Genomic DNA, 25121 nt, shown 5'->3' on the forward strand with positions numbered 1-25121 from the left:
AAAGCATTAGCAGATGTCTTGATCACCATGGTTTGGTAACTCTCAAAACTGATGTAGCGAATGCTTGCAACAAGGGAATGTCGAAATATTATAAATTTAATGCTAAAATGTTAATCCATGTAATTTATACTTCATTAGTTTCAAAACAGTAAACAATTTTGGCGAGTGTTTTTGAAAAACACTCGCGTTGCAAACACAAGCACACACGTTACACACCAAGATTGTAAAACAAATATTAGTAAAGGTTTCGATAACGCAATAAAACTTTATTTTTATGTAGCCCCCCGTGTCCCACTGCTGGGCAAAGGCCTAAAAATCCTTCCACGATTCTCTATTCTGGGCCTCATGGAACCAGCCCGTGCGGTAAGCGTTAAGATCGTCTCGCCACCGCTTCTTTGGAATAATCATTATCATAATCGTCTCTGTAAATCACTAATCCCTTTACTATTAAAACATACTCTAAATTTATTTTTTATGTTACAAATATGACTTAATTCGAAATCCGAAGCGACTGTAAAATGTTTTTCACTAAATGTAGTGAGTCAACATGCATTTGTCAGCTTGTTGGCGTCGACAGTTCGCACCAACTATCTCACGTGACGTTTCCTGCTATTTCATATTTAGAAGGAATTTGTTTTATGTCTTCATTGAAATATTTTCCTAGAGAGATTCATATTTTTATGTAGGTAGGTAAACGCGTTTAGTATAATTTTAATTACCTATATGGTCTTATTTATTATTTGGTTTTGTTTTTTACTTTTAAAATCAATGTTTTCGAACAGCATGTAGTTGAAAATTTATAAAGCCAGGATTTAATATTTAAAATCGTTAAGTGATTAATGTTTTAATCTTTTTTTGATAAATAAATCATGATTATTTTGAAACTCGTTTATGAAATGAATTTTTATTTATATGTAAACTTTGTTAGCATTAGTGTATTGAAATTGTATGTTTAATATACGAATTGAAGTGGATTTTATTTGATCGGTCGGTAGTACAACCTTATGAATAATAAACGAAATTAATGACGTCACTAGCGCCTAAAATCGTTATTGACAATCTGTTAATAATAGATTAAGTCTAGTATAATTTGTTGGGTAGAGTTTTAGGGAGCATTCGGGTCTTTGTGTTTACTAAATAATACAATAGAAATAAATAAAAAGATTTGTATTCTATGGATGTTGATCTGCTAATTTCAATACTGTCTAGTCCGTAGGTACCAAAAATATAATAAAAATAATATGTTTCAACACACTTGAAAACTGTACTCAAAAAATCTTAATCGGCGTGCCTATAAAAGCTCAACGACATATTTTTTTTGAGAATAATTGACTGGCATTCTTGAAGATGGTTATGGAACAGAAAAGCCATTATTAAAAAAAGGTGTTGTCGATGTTCAGCCATATAAGTTGTATATGTCTAATCAAATAACAACTTAATATGCAAACAAGATGTGTACAAAGATATACCACATGACAAAATGAACTAACCAAAAACATTTTTAAATCTAGAACAGAAATTAAATTTTAAATTTGTATGTCTTCACAATGCATATTATGTTCGGCCAGCATTTGTGTGAGAGGTTCAAAAAGTTTGGTAGCAAAAAGGCGAGTGCTCTGTGCAGCCCGTGGGCTATTTACAAACGCCTGGTCGCGGAAGCGTTCAGACGCTACTGTCGCAATTGTTAGGGTTGTCGCTTCGAGAAAAATTATAAGAAAAATAAATATTCGTTTCATCGCATATTTGATGTACAACAATTCGTTAGAATTAAATCCGCGAGTAAGTCTTTGATGAAGCTTAACATAAACTTGAGAAGTGTTGTGAAAGAGAAAGTAATAATATGTAAGTATTTTTATAGCAGTAATTATATAGCAGGAGTATATACCTACATATATAATATCAGAAAAGTACTTGAAGGCTTGAAATTGTGCAACTTAATGCTCTATTTTTCCTACGAAGATCTGCTCAATTTGCTCATCACGAGTCTTTTGCCGAAGACTTGTTGTAAAACCTATAAAACCATGCGTTCATAATTCACTGTAATAAAGAAAATCTTTAAAGAATGTGTCAAAGTCAAAGCATAACCTCGGGCCATTTAAAACTGTCTGCACGAAAACCCTCAAATGCGATTGTATGACAATTGCTAGGGTTGCCTCACAACGAAATCTCAAAATAAAATCATCTTTTCTACTAATAGCATACTTGTATGGCTTTGCACATTAGTATATCGCATTAATAAAAAAATGGTTTAACTTTCTAAAATCTTTTATTAAAATGACGCTGCTAAGTGACATTTTTAGTTTGTCCCTACCAAGGGCTGATTTCTCTATTTTCCCGGGTCTAGCACGCCCATAGAAAAAGGACACCAAAACAGTTTATTTTTTGCTTTTAAGTGCTGTGGTCGGTTTTTTTAAATTATTTATTACGTTTCTATCTTTGTCATCGGTCTGGTGTTGGCCTCTGAAACCTATTGCCGTCCTTTATCTATCCTACCAGTATTAGACGATACAATACAAACTCACAATGCCAAAATTTTCGCAAATCATCACTCAAACGTCTAACAACCGATCATGCATATTAATATCTTTATGTCTCCTTATTACACAATCAAATTGACAATTAAAACAATTTTTCATCTTAACTGCCAATAATTTTCAATTTGCATACGTATAGTTCAACTTATTTGCGCGTGAGGCGCTATGTGTGTGTGATTGTTTTCAATCTATGTGTCATACACACACACGCAAATTTTATGTTACTGTGACAAGTCATCGTCGATCAACAAAGGTTACGCACACATGTCGCTACGCGCAAAAATGAGTTGAATAGTCTTTATATAGTGTGACAGCCCTATTGCCTCGACATTGACATTGCATCAATAATGGCGGTTGTTTGACGAGAACAAACGACACTTTAATTACATTGGCATCGGCATTGGGTATCAGGCGTCAGTGTGGCGAAATTATATTGTGTGGTTACTGTTCCGTTGAATATTAATATAGGTACATTGACGTTTTATTGTTGAAACTGTCCGGTAGTTCAGTTTGTCTGATTTGTCAGCCAAGATTTGTAATTTTAGGCTTAATAGCTAATAACTGTTAAAACAGTTTGTTTTTGTTTTGTGAAAAACATACAATTATTTGTATTAGTTAAAAAAATCTTTTTTTATTAATCAATTCCGAATCCGAAACAGAATTTAAGTCCTGTATTTAACTATGTAAAACCCGACGATCTTAAGAAAGCTTGAAAAAAAATATAGAAGTGAAGAAGAAAAACCTAAATCAAATTCAAATTCAATCAAAATTCTACTCAGCATCAAGAACAAAATTATTTTTTTTCAAACCACAAAACATGTTCATTCAACATAATTTATTGCACAAAATGTCATATCATTTAAACAGCGATGAAACGCTTTTAAAAGTCAATTATATTTCGTCTAACCAATAAAACGGACAGGATTTAATTTGCCCACGTGATGACATAAAAATCAGTGTTGTAATGCAGGAAACAGACCGTTCTCATTGTAAATTATGTGTGTACATATAAATTATAGTTCGTGGAAGATATAAATGAACGCCCACTTTGTCTTCGTACCGATTAACGTTACATTTAGGTTTTATAGTTTTCTAAAAGCTTGATGTTATGTGACAGACAATAAAAAAATGATTTGCTTTGAGTTACGGCCAAGTTTACATGTTGAGATGACTGAGTGTTTCATTATGATTTACACTTATTTAATGTTTTAAATTTACAATTATTAATAATTTTGAGTGAAATATATTTCAATTCAATTGTCAATGGTAGATATTTAAATGATATTGTTAAAAACCCTTGTAAATTATTTAAATTATTTCAAAGTCAGCATAACTATTTTGGATAAAAATAATGTAGGAAATATATTGCTACGATAAAAGCAAATTGGAACTATAAAGTGATGGTAGCGTTGTTTCACTTTCACAAAGGCGAGTCCCCCTTAAAGAGCTCAAAGTAATCACACAGAATTCATAATTCAAGTTATCTACAAACCTACAATTAAAACTCAACTAATCTTAGACGCAAAAAGTATGATAAATTACTAAAAGTCACAGTTCAGAGATTCGTCATTGAATAGTATCTCAAGTAACACAGTACACCTACGCAACAGTGAGATAATTTTTATTGGTGTTTATATTACATTTTATAGGTCAAACGATAGTACATGAATCATTTTAATGGTTGAGACGTGCTTGTAATTATTAAGGCGGTAAGTACGGAACAAAAAGGTGGAGGGAAGTGGCATCATAGTGAGCGTTTAAATGCTAGTCCCATCTTGCGGTATGTGAGTGGTTGGAAGGACAGGATCATAAATATAGGAATATCTAATGTCGTGTCTTTTCCATTGCGCCCTACAAGATAGCAATTCCCCAAAGAAGGTGGTAAAACAACTTATAATAAAATGATTGTGTGTCGCGACCCCGTAGCTCATGATTAAGGACTCCGGTTGGGTCCGAAACTAGTCGGTCAATAATAATAGTAGCCCATAAATGTTCACAAACATACTGGCCATACGACTCTTTCCATAAAAGGTAGGAAAACAATTAGTTATAGGAGCGAGTAATGACTAGTTCACTTATTTTTAACACCAATACCCAAGAAAAGAGAACTAGTAGTATACTTGATATTACTCGTTTCAAAGCTGCTTTAAGGTACATGGTAAGTGTGATCGCTATCGCCTAATGTTGACGCGTGCGTAATTTAAGTGCCTCTTCCTCCTATGTTCAGAGTTTAGGCATAAAGTTAATCAGTATACCTTGCCCAAATAATGTATTACAAAGGCAGTCTAGACTTAGGTATACCATACATCAGTGTAAATTACGTGTACGCGTATTAATATTAATTAATTTATGATTGAGTTTGCGGTACAATTCGTCTTTCTATTATATTTGTTGTTTTTCAAATAATGTAGATGAAACAAATATTTGACTTAATAATACAAAAACGTGCTAAAAAATTTCAAGTTTGCTCGTATAGTCGAGGCATATGGGTCACCACGCTGAAGCCACTCTGTGCGACGTGTCGCGGGTTTGATCCCCACATAGGACGAGCATTTTTGAGATCCATGAATGTTGGTTCTGAGTCTGTTCCACGTGATTTAAAAAGTTCTAGAAAACCCCTGCGACACAAGGATTTCCTTTTTCAGTGCTTGAGTCGTGTTCCCAAAAAACCAAAAAAAAATTCACTCTTGGCTTACCGTAAATATAATACAGTACCTACTTATCTTGAAAGTTATAAAATAATAAATAATTTTAGTAGGTAAAGTTCATTTAGGAGTAATATCAGTAAACGTGGTCGGGATAAATTTATTCAAATCACGTTTTAATTTAAGATACGGCGAACGAAAGATTAAGTAATAAGTAACTATTATTAAATGTAACTAGGTAAATAATAAGTTATTCTTGATACTTTAATCGTTTATTATTTTTCTTGACTTACTAACTGTGAAAACACTTGTTGGACATTGAAATGAAACTACTTTTACGGATTTTATCGCGGTTTAATTTTATATTTTAGTTCCCGACGTTTCGAAACCTTTGCAGGTATCATGGTCACGGGCAGACTGAGATGGCGTTCGTCTTGACAGAAGATGTTTCTCGTTCTACCTTCATATTTTAATTAATTATTTGTGGTCCGACCTACGCAGTATGAGCTCACTGTGTCTTGATGTCTTGCAGCGCTGCTCTTGGGTTTGGCCTTGAGTTTATTTATTATTGGATCCCAAGTAGGTGATATCTTCCAGCCATCTTCTCTATTGAAATTAGGGTGTTTTTTTAATCTCAATAGCCTCGCGAAACATCCTAGGTAGGAATTTGGATTCTTTAGCGAGGATCTGTGATTGGTCAAATCTAATATAATGGCTGGAACCTTCAGCATGTTCGGCGACTGCAGACTTCGTTGAGCGGCGGTGTTTGACGTCAGCTATGTGTTCTTTAACGCGGGTCCCTATGCTTCGTTTGGTTTGACCGATGTAAGAGAGGCCGCAGTCACAATCTAGTTTGTATACTCCTGCATCTTGTAGAGGTATGTGACACTTGACAGATGGTAAGGACTAGCTAATCTTCTTGGGCGGCTTGAAGTATGTTTTAATTGAAGCTCGCTTCAGGATGTAACCAATCTTGTCAGTGACTCCTCTGACATATGGTAGTACAGCAGGCAAACGATCAACAGTGGCTGGCTTCACTCGGTTTCTGTGACGGGGCCGTGGAACTTGGAGCTTGTTGTCTCGCAGTACTTGCTTGACGTGTTGAAGGGCAAGGTGTCTGTCATCACAAAGTCCGTGTGCTCTCTGAAACAAAGAATAAAATCTAAAATTAAACCGCGATAAAATCCGTAAAAGTAGTTTCATTTCAATGTCTAACATTCGCGTAAACCTATGAAACCACACTTGTTGGACAATTTACTGTACCTAGATTTGTTCTGCAATAATAATGTAAAATATAAAAACATAACAATCAAATAATATGATATTTTTATTCGCATTGGTATTTTGTCCTTTGATACATAAAACTGTTGAATCTAAAATTAATTAAATCAAATTGTTAAAATACGTTAAAAGCAAAATAACAACAAAATTACTCAAATTCCATTAAACAACGGTTACTGGGTTAGCCTCAGGCAATTCCGAATTCGAATTTCGAGAATCAAACCTGTCAATCACAAACTATCCGCCATCTTTGATTTAATAGCCAACGCAACAATAATTTGATAGACTACAATATCATAATTTCAAAGTTTTCAGGTAGGTATATTTGGGTCAACAGATAAGAAATCGGTGCTGCCAACCACGCAATCATAAATAATGATGTTTAAACTTCAGTGTTGTTGTAGGTTTAAAAAAACATCAAATAGTCTGGGTGTATTGTGGAAAAAAAAGATGCTTGACGCAAATTTTATTTAATTTAATATAAATATACAAAGCTTATGAAATTATGTATATTTTCTTCTACAAAACCAAGTTTGTTCAAAATGAAATTGTAGTTTAGAATTTTAAATCTTTTTGTATTTAAATATTAGATTTTGTTTATAAAGGCCACAATAAATATAGGTTATTGTCAAAGAGAGGTCGGAGATTGTATTTCGTTGGTTTATTCAAGACACTAAATATTCAAATATTTATGAAACATTTTTTAGGCTTCCTATAAACAAGACCTAGGGAGTGCAGGGGTTCTAAACCTTTTGCTAGCATCGTACATGCGAGTAGTAATTTTGTAACCACACCTTACCCTAGCCAATTGATGCGCACTTTCGGAAAAAATACCAACAGAAATAGTAATTAGGAGTTAGTTACACATAAAAAGCCAACAAAAGATCAAAGATCCAAGTGCTAAAAAATTTTGGTTAAAAGTATCCAAGAAAACTATGGTAGAGTTAAAGTAAAGCTTTGGTTTCTACTGCGTACCAGGTTTCCTACAACCGTAACAATAGGTAATAATATAGCCGTTGTGAAAGAGGGACACCATTCTCCGATTCTAGGGTAGAAGGCTGTTTCGCTTCCACAAGGTGAGATGGCGTAATACTCGAAAGAGAGTGACTTCGCTTCTTCAAAATGAAAACAAGCATGCTTTAACAGTTACCCAGTTTACGCGGTACAAAGGTTGGGAGCCCCTGGTCTAGTGCATTTGGGACGCCCGCAAGGACACTAAATGTATGTCTCCAAGGCAAAACTTCTTTAAAAAAGAAAGTTTTGAACAATATTCTTTTGAGACCGCAACATGAATGTTGGATTTTGTTGTGAATTTTTAGGATAATGTTCTTTATGCTCTTGTTTATAACTAAGTATTTTAGTGCTTTAATAAACATTTAAGTACCGTTCCGTAATTTTTACTTTGCACGAAACTTTTTTGGATCTATCCTTTTTTTTATGTATACAGCTTTCGTGTCCAAAAAGTTAGGAAATATTTTTACGACACTTTTGGTCTACCTTGAACATCAAAATAAATCACAAAGCGAAAATTTCCCTTTCATCTTCGAAAATTGATGAATACGAAACAAAAGAATTCAAATGTCTTCCTAATTAAAATGAAAATATCCGACACAAAATACCGTGGCATCTTTGTAGTCCCGTCTTTTAGTAAGGAAACCTATAAGGAGGCAAAATCAGAGGTCAAAAAGCCTCTGGAGACCTTCTGAAGGATTATTAACTAATTAACCCTTAGAAAGGACTCCTTAATAAATTAAGCATCCCTTTGGTGATGTGAAAAATAAGGTCGATTGTTAATTATAACGGTTTCGAATAGTATTATTTAATTGCGTAATTAGAGACGTCTTTTTGCTTTTTATTTTGATAGAGAGTTCGATATTTGATTTTAAATGATTTCGAAATTCGGATCTATGTATTTTGGTTGAGGAGGTACCACTGTGTGTGTCTGTCCGTCTGTCACCAGCTCACCAGGCTATGATATCATACACCGTAATAGCTAGACTGTTGAAATGAACATTTCAGATGATATTTTTGCTGTCGCTATAATAGCAAGTACTGACAGTAAAGATTCAGGTTTAGCAACGGTTGTTTACGGTACTTAATTTGTTGTTGGGTGACAAATCAATTAGAAGAGGCACAAACTGATTTGTTTATCTTCAGCCTATTTTTACCCTTAGTGTCGTGCACTTAACTGGTTTTATTTGCGAACTATTTTGGTTCTTAAATATTAAGAGATTATTTACTTATTTCTTTTTTAAATACTTGTATGACTTATGAATGCATTAGGATCAATGGAGGATCAAGGATCATTATTAAAGCTGTAGACCAAGAAAAACTTAAAATTAAAACTTTCATTAAGATATTATATAAAAATACTTTTTTTATACCTAGGCACAGTATTTTAAGTTTCAGTCAGACAAAACGTTTCTAAGGATTCACCCAAACTTCATAACAAAATATCTAGAATTTCATCCTTTTTCGGCCTACTCTTTTACTGATACAGCAAATAATATAATGTTTTGACCTTTATCTAAATACCACGCAATAAGCTACTTATGAAATAGACGTTACCTGTTAAAATAATTTTTCAAAATAACATTTTTTTCCTTTTCTAAGTTATTGAAATAAAAAGTCATTTTTTCTATTCTTTTCTACTTTCATGCGGTGCCTTTTGTCTAGGCCCTCAGAAACCTAAAATCCGCAAAAGAAACAGTCGTCATTTATACCCACAAGAGCACTCACTTATCGATATTTAGGTACCAAAGAGACCCATTCAAGATTCAGTCGAGACTGCGGCTGAAGTATTGAGAGCATTTATCAAACTATTTATAACTCCCCAAAGACGAGGGATCCGATAGATTTAAATCATGTATTGAAACTTCACAAAATGTAGTCGTGACTAATGATGTCTTAACGAGTTTTGAGGACCGTATGTATGTTTGGACAGCAACAGAAGAATACAATTAAATTGATATGACTTTTACCTGTTTATAATATTTTATTTTATTTATTTTAAGAAGGCTTACAGACTAATAACAGAATAGGTAACAAAAATATATAATAAAGTTGCTAATGACAAGCCTCCACAGATATTTAATATTTGTATGGTTTAATAAAAACTTATAAAGATTAACAAATTATTTCGTTATTAGCTTTAGCGCACGGGCTCGTCAGCTAGAAATCGAAAATAGTCCAAAGAGTATAAAATCGGAAAAAGCCTGTCCTATAATATCCTCCAGGTTATAAACCATCTATGTATCATCTAAATCTGTTCAGTGGTAAAATCTTTCAAATATTCGCATATAATGGGCATAAAGATTAAACAAGTCAAAATATGTTTATGGTGCCTGAATGACTTTTAGTTATTGTGTAATAAACCAGTCAGTGCTATTTTTGTAAATTACTGAGGTACAAAAACTAAGTTTTAATTTCCAAGAATTTTCTTTTGCCAAAATTAACATGAAAATTATAATTTGGTTTCATAAGTTGCTGTTTTTACTTCAAAGGATTGTCTTTTTTATGAATTCCGTTTGCTTGTATGATAATTTGAGTAGCCGGAGGGGCAGTATACTCTTTTGTGAACAAACCTTTGTTATAACGGGCATACTTATATTCCTGGCCGTCCTAAAAGATATACATTTTCTATAACGTAATTAATATGTATGGTCTCTTTACGATACATTTGAAAATAAAATCACTTAGATACTGGTGATTAAATTAGGTAAATTTGTGCCTTTATGAAATGACTAACTGTTGCCCGCAACTTCGTCCGCGTGGTTAGAAGATATAAGTTATGACACCTTGGGTTACAATATCGCAATTTTCTTACGGAACCCTACGATTTTTGAAATAAGTTATTGTTTTTACTTTGCCTATGTTCAGCGGGGATAATGAAGCTTCTCAACAGTGAAAGTATTTTTCAAATCGAACCAGTAGTTTTGAAGCCTATTCGTGTCAAACAAACAAATCTTTCCTCTTTATAATTTTAGTATAGATAATTAAATTAATGGAATAAACAGAACCCTATATTTAAAACGCCGTTAGACTCACCAAAATAAGTTAATGTTAATTAAAAATTACTAAATTAATTGCATGTTGATAATACGAATTCAATTAAATTATTGAACCAATTTTTCCTCAAAGTATTCAATTATTCACCCTAATACAGTTATCAAGAGACTTAAAGAGTTCAATTGAATCTAATATAAAGGATAATGAAATAATGGGTTTTCCATGTATGTAATTAAATAAAAATGGTTACGAATTTCATCTAAATGTCCCTATATATAAGAGTCAGAATTGTATAAATTGATGCTCTTTAGATTACGTTCCGTGGGTTTTCACCATGTTGGATAAGATATACTTTTTATCATTGTTAGAATAATAAAAAATAACATTGTTAGTGGGTAAATAAATATGGGATTTATATTTAAGGATTTATACAATTAGAATGTTTAGTGTATTACTGTAACACACTAATGAATAAACAATTATCTATTTAGCATTCGATCTGGGCCATCCAAACTAAACCCAGAACCCAAATTACAAATTAGTGAGAAGGTGTTAATGAAACTGTTTGTGATCGTATTGAACAGTCATTTGTTTTAGCATCAAAACCCAATGCTTCTTAGAAATAGACTAAATATCTAGGTAGAGTAAGGAAAACCCTATTTGTAGAATAGATACAAAAAAAACTTCGACCAAATATAGAGAAAACTAATTCTGTAAGCATTCTTCTGATGATCACATTTCCATCACCTAGAACCGTAAAATTACGCACAAAATACGCAACAGTAAACCCATCCAAGTAATTAACAGAAAAACAACTCGAGACGTATTCAGGATGAACGAAAATACGCACTAGTTAATCGTACCGCGCGTTTTGTTGTTGCTTTTTTATATTATTACTAGCTGACCCGGCAAACGTTGTATCGCCGATTTTTTTTTCTAGTTGTATGTATTTTTAATGCCACATTATAAAAAAAATAAAAACAAACAATTTCTTCCAAAAAATAAAATATATTTTTTTAGTGTGAGCAACCCTTAACACTTAGGTTTATGAAAAATAGATGTTGTTTTATTCTCAGACCTACCCAATATGTATACAAAATTTCATAAAAATCGCTCGAGCTGTTTCGGAGGAGTACGGTAACTAACATCGTGACACGGGAATTTTATATATTAGAAGATGCACCAGCAGTGCATTTGCGATCATACTAAAACATTCAGAGAAGTTAATAAATAGACAACGTTAAAAGTTCTCTAGATGACAAATCAAGCTAGCACAAACGAGGAATGGCGTCGTTTTCTAGTGAAATTGTAGCTCCATCACCGGACTCCTTAAATTTAATATATAGATAGAAGTTTATCCATCAAATTTTAAACTTTGTTTTGTAAGATTTGCAAAAAAAAAACATAGTACGTGTAAAATAATATCTTATGAAACCCGTCGAACGCGCGTTGCGTTTTTCCGCTAGTGCGTTTTATAGGTTTCTTTCTAGCCATCAATGATGTAGCGTTCCGTTATTAGTCGCTCCGACCTATCAGCTGTCCTTCGCAGTTTTATTGGATCGCCAGGCTTATTGAAAGGTGGCCGATGGATAGCCCATTAATTTGTTACGGTACATACGTGGGATTGAATGAACTTGTGACGTTGATTGTTTGGAGAAAGTGTCGGTTCTTGGTAGGTTATTTACGATTATTTTGAGGTAGTTTCTTAGAAAGATTGTCTTATATTTTTACATTATTATTAGGGAGATGTCTTTTTAAGAGATTGGTATGGTTACATGTCAAGCGATAAAAATGAGAATACCTACTAAGGATTTATTTTGAGAAATTCCTTTTGGTTGTTAGAATTTGGTCGTATTTTGCATGGTAAATGAGTTAAAAAATGACTAACTCATTTTTCATTTTTATTTTTACCAAGAACTTTTCTCCGATGTGACACGCTAATAACTTTAACCTACGCCGAGGGCATGGCGTGGTGATATGTGATATGTTAGCCGGTTACCTAAGCCAGAGTCATAGCATCGCTCCCACAGGAAATCCTTTGTCCTATTGACCTCCTTCTGAAAGGATAGGCGCAAAAACTACAGCCAGCACTCCTCGTAAGAAGGGACGCATAGGAGACTCGTCCGTCTATTTCTTGGATACCAAAAACAGGTAGAAAGTGTCGCAAATAATAAGAAAAATGAACATTGTCGTCTACGTATCAAAAATACTACTTAATATCTACAGTAGGCTTATCGTGACAATCTACTTCTGGACTGAGAGGTTTTCAGAATGCCAACATCCGCCCACGACCAGGCTCTCAATAAAAATAACAAACTTTTTCTATCGAACAAAAACATACGCAACATCTGAGCTCGTGAAATGTATAAATATACTTTGCTTTTATCTAGAGCTCAATCAATTTATGTTTATATATTTTTGTTACGCCTGCAGCGTATTGTAATCATGCTAACGTATGGAGTAACTCATATTTGGTCATCTTTCTTTTTCGAGTTATATGTTTGTCTAAATCGGTATGTTGAATATCGTGGTTTTTGTCCCGCTATCTATGTTTAATTTGTCTGTCTGTGTCTGTGGTACCGTAGCCTCAAAACGGAAGGACCGATTCGGATGTGGTTTTTTTATTTACCTTGTAACAGTCCCAACTGAAAGGTATTTTTTCTTCATTTAATGTCAATGGTTTTAAAATACAATAAATGCAAGCACGCATCAACAACATGTATAGTGAAACTTATGGTGATAACATACAGGACAATAACTAATACCAAACAATATTGTCATCGCAAGAGAATACCAGAATAGAGAGTCGTGGAAGGATTTAGCGGAGGCCTTTGCCCAGCAGTGGGACACAGTAGGATAGGAAAAAAGAAGTGAAAACTGATTGCCACATACGATTTGACTAATAATCATACAAAATAAATGCTTTATTATCACTAATGGGTACATCAATCATAGTCGATATCAATAATATCCATTATCATACTGTTCTGAAAAGAAAATGGTGTTAAATGTTTGCCTACAGATCCCTCCCTTTCATGTAGCAATGTAGTTTCAAATTCAAGCTTTCCGTAAATTCTCTTGCAAGTATGAAAAATGTTACCGCTGGTGGCGACCTCTGACCTCAAAGATCTAGTTGCATCACTGGTATACCTTATCTTTGGCTAGAAGAAAATCATTCTAGCTTTTCTCACCTATGTTGAGTTCGCCTTCCAGTCTAACCAAATGTAGTTCAGTACACAGTGCTTTACAAGGTGCGACTGCCTACCTGATCTTCCCAACCCAGTTACCTGGGTAACATCCTTTTACTGGTTGTGAGGTTTTCTAGCTTCTGATTCGCGACCATAATGACTGTCAAGGATGTGTGAATAACAGCCAGGACCCACAATTGAATTGCCCTCCGAAACAACCACCCACGGACCGATCGTATCAAGCGTAGCTTAACCTAGGATATGGTCGATAAACGTGTGCAGTACCACCAGTAGTTTTGACACCAGCTTAAAGAGTTAGTTGCAAAACTTGAATACTTTATTACTACTTCATTATTTTCAAGAATAGTAATAGTAATAGTAGTCTGTAAATATAAATATGTTTCACAAACACCATCAATTCTTGTCACGACCGAGATTATCTATTAAAATTAATATTTGATGTCCATTTTTTATTTCGAACTTTAGCCATCTTATTCATTTTTATGTTTGGTATATTTTTTTAAGTAAATGTTACATTGTAAAAATTAAAACAGTAAAATAAATATTATAATGGTTGTGGAAGCGGGACAGCGTTATACACGACTAGCTGTTGCCCGCGACTTCGTCCCCGTGGGTAGAAGATATAAGTTATGATTTATACCTGCCCTGCTTAACAAACAAACAAACTCTTCAGCTTTATATATTAGTATATCTATACTAATATATAAAGCTGAAGAGTTTGAACGCGCTAATCTCAGGAACTACTGGTCTAAATTGAAAAATTCTTTTTGTGTTGAATAGACCATTCATCGAGGAAGGCTTTAGGCTATAAAAGATCACGCTGCGACTAATAGGAGCGAAGATACAATGGAAAATGTGAAAAAAAACAGAACAGGTATAAATCATAACTTATATCTTCTACCCACGGGGACGAAGTCGCGGGCAACAGCTAGTATAGAATATAGATGCAGAGCGGTCTTTCTTTCACTACCGCAATAATAGGTCGTTTACAAAACGTTAGTGATTTTAATGATGAAATTTCTGTTGCTTGTAAGCAAGATCTGCTTGCTTACGAGAAATTTAATTTAAAATAATAATTTCAGGCACAAAATTGAAGATTTGTACGCAAAGTTGAGTTAAGATTAATTTATAATTAAAGAGGTTGTATTAACAATTAATTATTTAGGTTCTCATCAAGTGCTAACGGATAGCCTGTTTTGATTTATTGAGCATTTCAAAGGTAAATGCGATGGAATAAAATTTACCTTGACTGAATGCCTTGGCTCTCCAAGTCATATGTCCAGCAGTGGACTGCGATAGGCTGATGATGATGATGACTGAATGTTAATAAGTGTTTTGCTTGGAAATTTATTTTAGGATCGTTCATGAAAAGGTTCATTAAAGTATTAAGGATTCAAGTGAAAAACTGATCATGCTTGGGTGTGAGTAGCGACACTTATTCCTTACAAACAGACTTATGAAAATTGGTAATGAGTGTAGTAAGTTCGTAGGTCTACAAATTCTTTGTACTCTCAAATTTATTTATCACTGACAAATGTAAGACTGTAAAAAGTTGCTAAACATTGGTGTTTGGTATTAGTTGTTAAAGCGGCAATCATTATCTGTGAAAAAAAATACTGCCTAGCTATAACGGCAAGACAACCTGGTGACATAATAGAAAATATTGTAATATAGTTAGTACTGATTGTCCAGTGGATCCTCAGTATGGCTATGTGAAAAAAAATTATACATCGGGATGTTTTTGTTTAAATTTAACATTGAATTCAAGTTTTTATCTTGAAACCCGCTTTGATTACTTAAAATAGGAACCGAAGGCGAGTTTCCACGGATTTTAAAATAATAACGTGTGTTACTAAAATTTATATGTAAAATGTAGGACTTTCCTTAGAAACCTTTTATCATTGCTTCACAAAACAACCTACAAAAAAACAAAAACAGAAACGGCATACGAAATCGACATACAGTTAATACATTACTTGTATCAAAGGACCAATACGGAATACACTCAAAGATAAGGATGGACGAGAAAGTCCTCAAAGTAAGATCAAAAGGGGCCGACTGCATTCTGCCGGTCCCCTAATTCAATGAGAGTGCTACCGGCCCTACTTTATTTCGGCAAAATTGTTCCTCGTTAGTTCTTAAGCTGTGTATAGAGTACTTTGTCAGCTGATTGATTGACGTCGATTTGAAATGGGTACGAGAGAGGAATGGTGTAAGTTTTTGTCGGTCTTCATTCATTTTCCTTTGGTAAAGTGGGAGGTGATGAAGTTGTTTGGTTAGGTAAGCAAAGAGTCAAAACGGTATCCTATTACTAAAGTTATCTGTAAAGTCTAAAGGAAAACAGTTCCTCCCATCAAATTCCAGACCTTACCAACTAAAACTTCACTTTCATTGTTATGCGAGAAGAAAAATAATAATACCAAATACATATCACGGCTCATGAGATAGCAACCGGATGGTCAGACAGTGCAGCCTTATTTATAGATTTGCGTTTACTTTGATTACGGATTTCTAAAGAGCAATAAGCATTATGTTAATTGTACAGAAAGCTTATACTTAATTTAGTACTAAGGATCGTACAATATTATTACAATTCTCTTTAACTGTGTTAACCAAGTCTTTAAACCGTCTTTCTACTGAGAAAATCTTATTTACTTAGAATAAATTATTCTTTCTTAATGAACTCTTTTTAAGACAACTTCACGTGAAATTTACGGGGACTTGCATTAAGAGCAGTTTGTTCAACTGATTTACATTTAAATTTACTTAATGCAGTTAAGACTAATACTAGATTATACAAAAAGGTATGATTTGAAAACAAAGCCATTTGTTTTCTCATTTATCAGAAATATATATATAAGGGAAGGTTGTGTTACATAAAATAGGCAACATTATATATTGCTAAGACGAGATAAGTGACATTTATTTAAGGATTAACGCTAATCGAATCAGTGTAAGGGAGGAGCCAAGCCTATAATGTCTTTATTAAGTCACGAGGCATAGAATACAAGTGCCAGTCGTTAGGGTTAGGTACAAATAGAGTAAAGATAATATTTTTTTTAAGACGAAAAGCATACTACCGTCTTCAAATAAAAACTACTGATCCGAACTGATTATGGGACCAAATGACAGCAACTTAAAGTAAAATGAAAACAGAATCAACAAAATTGATTCATCCAGTAGGAAGTTCTGAGCCAGCAGAATAAACAACCGAATTGAAAACCTCCTTTTCGAAGTAGCATGAAAATCAATTTTCAAAACAGTCATGATACCTGCAAAGGTTTCGAAACGTCGGGAACTAAAATCTAAAATTAAACCGCGATAAAATCCGTAAAAGTAGTTTCATTTCAATGTCTAATATTCGCGTAAACCTAAGAAAGTGGTTTTCCTTCAGATTTATGACAGTACCGACCTCTGTGTTACCTAGATTGATTTTTATTTGTTAAAGTGGCAACAGGAATACTTCACCTGCCTTAGTAATGCGGTCTCGTTTTTAACCTTTTGGGTTCGAAACCCTAAAAATGACACGTTTATGAGCGTCTATACGATGTTCATTGACTTACGGACATGACTAACTTTCGAAACTAAAGCCGAAAATCAAACATCAAACTAAAAATTAAACACAAACTTTCCAAAAACACATACATTCAAATACACATGAATGAAAATCCTGTTTGAATGAACAAACATTATTGTAAAATGTTTATTATCTGAGCTGGAGTTCGGGAATTCTGGAACAAAGGGGAACATTAACAAACAAAGTTAAGCTGTATGTTCCACCATAATTTGCTACTTTGCGCTTCTTCGACAAAGGAACTGTTTACAACGATCCAAATCTGCACTGTACTTAGAATGTAAGGTCAACAAAAATGACTTATTATTTGAAATATGAATTATTACTTGATAATTTCGTAGAGGCTAAATAATAGCTCGACCTATATATATATATCGTCTCAGTCAGTCCATGTACAATGTTCTTGCTTGAAAATAGTAAAAAAATATAATTTATCATATTAAATAACAGGTATGCTTTTAACAGATCATTAATTTACGTGTAGTGTCTTGAACGAGAACAAAAAAATATTTTAATTAAAATAATTCACACATTCAAGTCACAAAATCTAATCTTTAATATTTGTTAATGCATATATTTTTATCATTAATTTTTTTTCATATACATTAAAATTAATTAAGCAAAAAGCAACAGCAGTTTATTTGCGAACAGTACCTTTCATTACATGAAACAGGCCGGCCAGCAAGGAGTTTGTATGTCGTGAGGCTGCGGTCTGAACTTTGACGGGCTTGTTAGACGTACCGTTTTTCGACAAACAATGTTACAAGGCTTGTATTAAGCGGTTGTTCGATGTTCTCCCCGGGCGAATTGTGTTCCGAACTTAAGGTTTTCCGAATAGATTTTCATGAAAATATATTATGCCTCTAATTATGGTATTGTTAGCGGTTTGTTTTTGGGGAGATTTGCCTTTTTGATGGTTAATGTGGGTGTGGTGTGGTAAAGGTTTCGATTTTTCTACAACGCAATGGTTTTCTACACCAATTGTGATAATGTAAAATTTTAGAAAGTCTGTATGCTGGTTAACTTATTTTTCTTTAACCGTAATTTAATAGCTTTCTAGATCTCAACGTATGCAAATACTAGTGTGAATTAATGCAATCATGAAATAGATTTGAAGAACCTAAAAACCCATATTTTTAAATGTCCATTCGAATTTTAACAAAATCGGCTCCGCCGTTTTTATAGTTGTAAATTGCATTGTCATTGGGATTGAAGCTACCCTGAAAGTCTCTAAAAAATAATGCCAACACACTATTGACAAGTGATGAAGGAAAAAGTCGTGAGGAAACCTGGATTCCAAATATTGGAATCTGAAATCGACAACTCGCAGACAGCCATAGTGACTTAAACTCAAACTTATCTATAGGAAGAGGCCTTTGCTTAGCAGTAGGACACTTAAACGCTGTTATTATATATCAACATACATTCAAAACTGCAGTTTGAACATAGTTCGTCATACTTTCTCATAGAGCTAAAAGGTATGCGGGTTCTTGCTTGTTGTTACGCCTCTTTGCATATTCATAAATCTCTTTGCTACTACAGGGAGCTACATAACTTTGTGACGCAACAGCCTTGCCAAACCTGCTCTTGAAATTATGCATCCATACTTTCATATTTTCGGCACTTTGTTGGATTCTTTAACGACCAAATTTTGTCGTATGGTTTTATGTTATTTTTATTACATGGGAAGGTTGTGGGGAAATAAAATGTCTAATTGTTCAAATGCGAATCGAACTCGCGACACTAGGGTTCCTTACAAGTAGGTTAAAAAAAGCAATACGGTTGAATGACTAATAAGTAAAATACCTTCGGCATGCTACATGAGATATAGCTTGGTGACAAACAGGCAGACAACACAGTTTGGGTCTTGTTTTATCCTTGGTGTACGGATTCATAAAAAAGAATAAGAATATTTGAGAGATAAGCATTTCTAATATCAAAGCGGAATTTATGCATTTTTATGCATTTAAAGCAAGCTTCAATACAAGTTTTTACTCCACTATATATTTTTGTTATTATCCATACATCCACAACCACATTTAGATATAAAAAAAGCTCCAACGAATATCCACAACCACATAATTCCACTTCCCACAGCAAAAAAATCATTCAAACCAAAACACGGCCATGCAAAACAACAGATTCAATGAATCAACTCATTAAACTGCAAAGGAACTTCTACCGCAACACAAAAAGGGGTATTAGCGTTCATTTCATTGGTTTAGTGGTAACGAGCATGACATACAACCGCAAAACCCGGGGATCTGTTACCCTACTGAAAAACTCTTCAAGCATTTTTGTAGTTGTGGAAGCAGAATGGCGCAATATACATTGTAGAGCGCTGTCTCTTTTCAACAACTGCAACAATCTCACTTAAGGTGTAGTGGTAAGCTTTCGATATAATTTGCTCGATCAGCACAAGTTCCTATTGATTTTCTGACAGAAAAATTCTTTGCACCACGCCGGTGGCTGCAATTCTCGCGATGGATTACGGATTTTATGATTTATTATGTTGGATTTCTTTGAAGTTTTCGTTATAGAACTTTATAAGAACACGTTGCATATTTTTTAGAAGATATTTTATAGCTGTTTAAAATTAGTAGCAGTATTAATGTTCTTGTATTAGTAAAGTTTGATCAAATAAATATTTATACCACTATTAAAACTCTGTCCTGAAGCTAGCTAGTTTCTAAGTTTTCCATCGAAACATTTAATAGTCTTTTTTTAATAATATTAAAATCAAATAAATAATCTCGTAAAATATAGTAAAAAACTATAGTAGTTTGATTGTTGGAGGTTTTTTTTCCTTTAGCACATATAGTATAGTCCTAGTAGATTCCGATAGTAGATTTATTCAAAAATAATTTTTTTTACTACACTAAGAATTAAGTCTACATTTCCGACCTAAATCGTACCTCTTCAATGGAAAGAACAAACAAACAAATGAAGTTGGAATTCTAACCTCATTGTGATTCAATAATTTACTGTCAATTCGAATTCGTTTCAACCAATCAGAAATTAGAACGTTTGTGAGGCTTTCAGAGGCACTGACCTGAAAGAATTGAGCACCTATTGAAATGATCTATGGAGACTATGTTATTGTTACTTGCTTGAAGAGCCTTTTTTATGTAAAGAATATCTTTGAAGGTTTTACCAGTTTCAGTATTAAAGTTTGTCATAAGTTTTTGTAGTTTTTTCAATGCCAAATATTTTATATTTGTAAGATTCTTCTGGAATATTCTGAAAAAAAACCGAAAATATAAAATATTGTAGAGTTGTATTGTAGAGTTCTATTTTTCCTTTTGTAAAAATAGAACTCTACAAATTATGAGCATATAATACAGGACTTAAGAAGCCGATGTCCGTTGCCAACCAAAATAACAAATGCTTTATTTAGACATCAATTCTTCTAAGGCAAATCTTGCGTTATCATAGGTGAAAAAACGAGATTAACCAGAGTATTTTGAACACAACAACAAAACTACTCTTGGTTATTCCAAATCAATAGATCATTTACAACGCTTACGCAGCTACTATTGTTCCCTCACTCTAACTTTTTCCTGTAATAGTCCATAATAGATTTCTCCAACTGTCCTAATCCTCCTACAACTACACAAATACTTTCTTCCTACGATCCCATTACAAGTCCTGTGGGATCAAATCTAGCTCCACCATTATCTCAAGCTGGAGTCGTGTTGTAAGTTTTGCTAAAGTGTTATTTGACATGCGCCCGTCTGGCTCGCTCCGAGTGAAACTTTCGCACCGCAATCAATTGTTTTTATAGTTCTCTTTATGACTTGTAACATTTGTTTATTGTTAATGGAAGTAGGGTGGGAAATATTGAGTAACTGGAAAAATTGGACGGTTGATGTTTTGTGCTTTTTTTTCTTTCTGATAGAACCTCATTAATGGTGTTTGTTTTTTGTTTCAGATTATAAGCAACGTTCATGAAGATAGTATAAGGTCAGTTAATAATTTATTTATGAAATTTCTTTTGTAAAAACTTGTCAAAATTAATTCAATTTCATAAAAAAATCTTCATTTTAAATTGTGCCCACATTTCGTAGCTATCTCGTTGTGGTTTGCTACACGAGCCTCGGCTACGCATGGCTACGCTTGTCATTGCTACGCCAGGCTACATACGGCTACGCGTATGTGAGGTCATTTAGCAAAATAATGTTTTAGCTGGATTAGAGCAGGATTAATATTAAATCATAATTAGGTTTGACCTACATAAAATGATAGTAGCTTATTGCGGAGAGAGTTTACTATATTACCTATCTTTTGTTTATAGTTTTGTTCTTTGGGACAAAAGTCAAGTATTGTTAAAAACTGTTGTAGGACAGGGATCAATGGAAATGGAAATAAAGGGATAGTTCAAATTGACTTTATTGGTTGTAAATACACATAGTTTTAAGTTTGTTTCATGTATCAAACACGTGAATAATGTCTAAGGCCTTCAGTGAACTTGAGATTGGAGAAGATTGTATATTTCATCCACTTTTTTAGCAGTCTTCACCATACGGCTAGGTAAAGATCTGCCTGGAGCAACTAGACATCCTACATTATGAATGGTAAAGAAACGCTAGTTATTAAACTAAGACAGTCTATAAAAGCCCGCTCTTAACAATAATACCTTCTATTGTGATATCATGATACTATTTAATTTTGGTAAATCCTCATTGAATGTGACGTGTAACAAAAAATATATTCTAACAAACTTCGAGCTTGCCAAAAAAAATGCCGTAGTCACGTTAAATAAATAAACTTCAAATATTTTTCAATAAAAGTCCTATGTAAATTGGGTGCATAGTAAAATGTAATATGAAGTGAAATCGAGCCAGCATTAGCAATGGAAATAAAGAGCTTTCAGTACTCGGCTGAAAACTCCAAGCCTCCGTGTTTCAGCCGGTTGTAATTTAAATATAGAATGTGGTTATTCTTTTGTTTTCGGCTTTGTACTCCTAGTTCAGGATAAAAATAAAATGGTGGTGGGCAAAATGTTTGAATGGAATAATCCGATTTGAATATTGTTTTATAGTGTTTTGAGTTACTGTTAACTGCGTTTTTCAGGAACTTAATCTTTGCGTTTAAAATTGTCTAATAAATATTTTCTCCATCATTTTCACTGCCGCTGCAAGCTTTGCAATAAACGTCTTAAATATAATCACATCACAAAAAATCAACAAGTTTTCTTCCATTTATTTAAACGTAAGAATATGCGTCATGAATCGTATCTTTATTTGCTGTGACTAAATAAAACACTTTGAAAACATGTAAGGGCTTTTTACATAACTTCGAGTATTCTCTATTTGAGGAAGTCACAACTGAGCTTTATTATATTTTATTTCAAACTTCAAAGAAGGCATTTTCTTCAGTACAGTCTATCTCTCTAGACGTTCCTCTGTAAAGAAAGCCTTTTAATTAGTGCAAGCATTTTAGAGTGACTCCAAAATCAAATTGAATTATGATAGAGTGGTTTTAGTTTGTCCAATTATGATCAAAAGGTTTGGGTTGCCTATTATTGGATGGGAATTATTTATCTTTGAGATTTTAATTTTCACTTTACTAGTTTGGTTGGTTATAGTACTAATAAGAAAAAGCCTTAATAAGAAAAGTAACACAAAAAAATAAAATTTTCAGGAAATGACAAAAAATTTTTTTTCTATGAATATTCACAGAAAATGGCAAATCCCAATTTAAAAAGAAACAAATTCCATGAAATGCACGTTTAAAGTACGTACTTACGTCAAGACAAGCAAGTTACACGAAAGTTAATAAAATCAATCGAAGAAAGAAATGAAATACAAGCAAAAAACGGTGAACGAAAAAAAAATCAACAGCGAACCGAATAAGTACAAGTGTTCCCTAGATAGCCAGGTGTTCTTATATTAAGGTAGCTTCCAATACCTGTAGGCCTGTATTATAAGTCGCTCAAACCTGGACCGTTGTATCCGAGGAAGCGAGACAGCACGCTACACGGTATAGAGCGCCATCTCGCTCTCACACACAAACGAACTTCCTAAAAACACAATAAGATCTTAGTACGATAGCAGGTTAACTTCAAATGTTACAGTTGAAACTTGTTACACCAATAAAGCTAGTTAAGTTACTAATTTATATACAATCCGAGATTCCATTTCACTTAAACTTGGTACCTTTGTATCTCTCAAAGCTTCGGACTTTAGATTTCGGCTTTGACTTATTAATTGGACTTACACTCTCGAATCAAACTTGGTTTTGTTGATAAATTTGATTAAATTCAATTGTTTTGTCTATTGTATACTAGAATCAATATTTGTCGTATTGATTTTGATGGTATTAGTATATAGATACAAATTAGTAAAATTTGTATAAATACACTCAAATGTACTCCTCACGAGAATCTTTAGTGATAGTTAACTAACAGGGCTTGTAGGTGAATGTTGCAGTTATCATGTCACTAACACTGATTAAATATCTCCGATTTATTCAACTTACAAATTAAATCAATTTTATTTGAAGAATTATTGACTTTAGTTTAAAATAAACAACTACCCCAGAGTTTGTTGCGACATTACATATCAGAATAGTGTGGTGTCGTGATGTCAGAATAGTCGGAAAGTTTTTAAAATAGTGATGTTTAATCTTACAAAAAATAATCAATGATTTCACTTCAACGTATTTTAAGTTTTGTCTTCTGAACTACATTAAATGATAATTTTGTAATATTATTTTCTTTAGGCTCCCAATATGATCAACGTAGGGAAATCATATATAATTTATTTGACCTATCTGAGACTGGAAATCGTACTGGACCAATTTCCGGGTATTAGTGGAAATTAGTCGATTAAAAAATATTTTTTCCAAGTCAAGATTAGACCAATACACATCATGATCAATGCCAAGATCACGGTTTTCGTTCATCTTTCAGAACATCAGTAAATTTAAATTTAAAATAAAATAGTTTGTAACTTATGATATCAATTGCTTAGTACTAGTATTCTTTCATAACCCTTTGTAAGTTTATATAGCTGAAGCAAAAGGTCCCCTGTAACTATGTATCTAATCTCGGTAATGCCACGGAATCCTGCTCGGCAAGTGTATGAATAATGCATGGCCTTATATTGGGGAAACTCGCTCTAATATTGATATCAAGCTGAACATTTCTATGCTGTGGTACTAAGGTGCTTAATCTGTTGCAGTGTAAAGTGAATTAAGACTGAGATGATGATTTAGTTCTGAATGTAAATTGTAAACAATCCTACTACTATTATAAAGGCGAAAGTTTGTAAGTATGGATGTATGGATGTTTATTACTCTTTCACGTAAAAACTACTGAATGGATTTGAATGAAACTTTACCGCAATATAGCTTATACATCAGAATAACACATAGGCTAAAATTTTTGAGGTGTCTAATGTGAGGTCGTAAAAAAACACATTTTTTGCGCTTACATTGCAAACGCTGACTGAATCCTACAAGATAGATCAAAAAAATGTACTACAGTATTGTACAACTTAAAGGATAATATACTAGACTAGACAGGACGGACCTGAAGTCCACGCGAACGAAGTCGCGGGCAAAAGCTAGTTTATTATTCATAATAGATATGGAAGGGATGAAATTATCCTTAAGTAATGAAAATAAAAGCTTTTTCTATTTATTAATTTTATTATAGATAATGTGACCGTTTTAGTACCAAAAAATTTGCAGTTTTGCCAAAGGGAAAATATGGAACCCTATTACTAAGGCACCGCTGTCTATCCGTCTATCACGAGACTGAATCTCATGAACCGTGATGATTCAAGTAAAATTGTACAACACAAAGATGAGTGGGGTGAATATTTTATTCCTTTTCATATTTTTTCACTACTATACACTTCACAGA

At 33.4% G+C, this 25121-nt stretch overlaps 1 protein-coding gene across 1 annotated transcript in view; it reads left to right on the plus strand.

Annotated features, from left to right (window-relative positions):
• The window catches only part of LOC113495370 (5-hydroxytryptamine receptor 1-like), a 146255-nt gene that overhangs the window by 93479 nt on the left and 27655 nt on the right, over positions 1-25121 (plus strand). The window contains exon 4 of the mRNA XM_026874061.1: positions 21183-21214. The gene's annotated coding sequence lies outside the window, so the exon portion shown is untranslated. The remainder of the gene's footprint in view (positions 1-21182; positions 21215-25121) is intronic.

This window comes from Trichoplusia ni, chromosome 6 (genome assembly GCF_003590095.1).
Source record: "Trichoplusia ni isolate ovarian cell line Hi5 chromosome 6, tn1, whole genome shotgun sequence".
Lineage (NCBI taxonomy): Eukaryota > Metazoa > Arthropoda > Insecta > Lepidoptera > Noctuidae > Trichoplusia > Trichoplusia ni.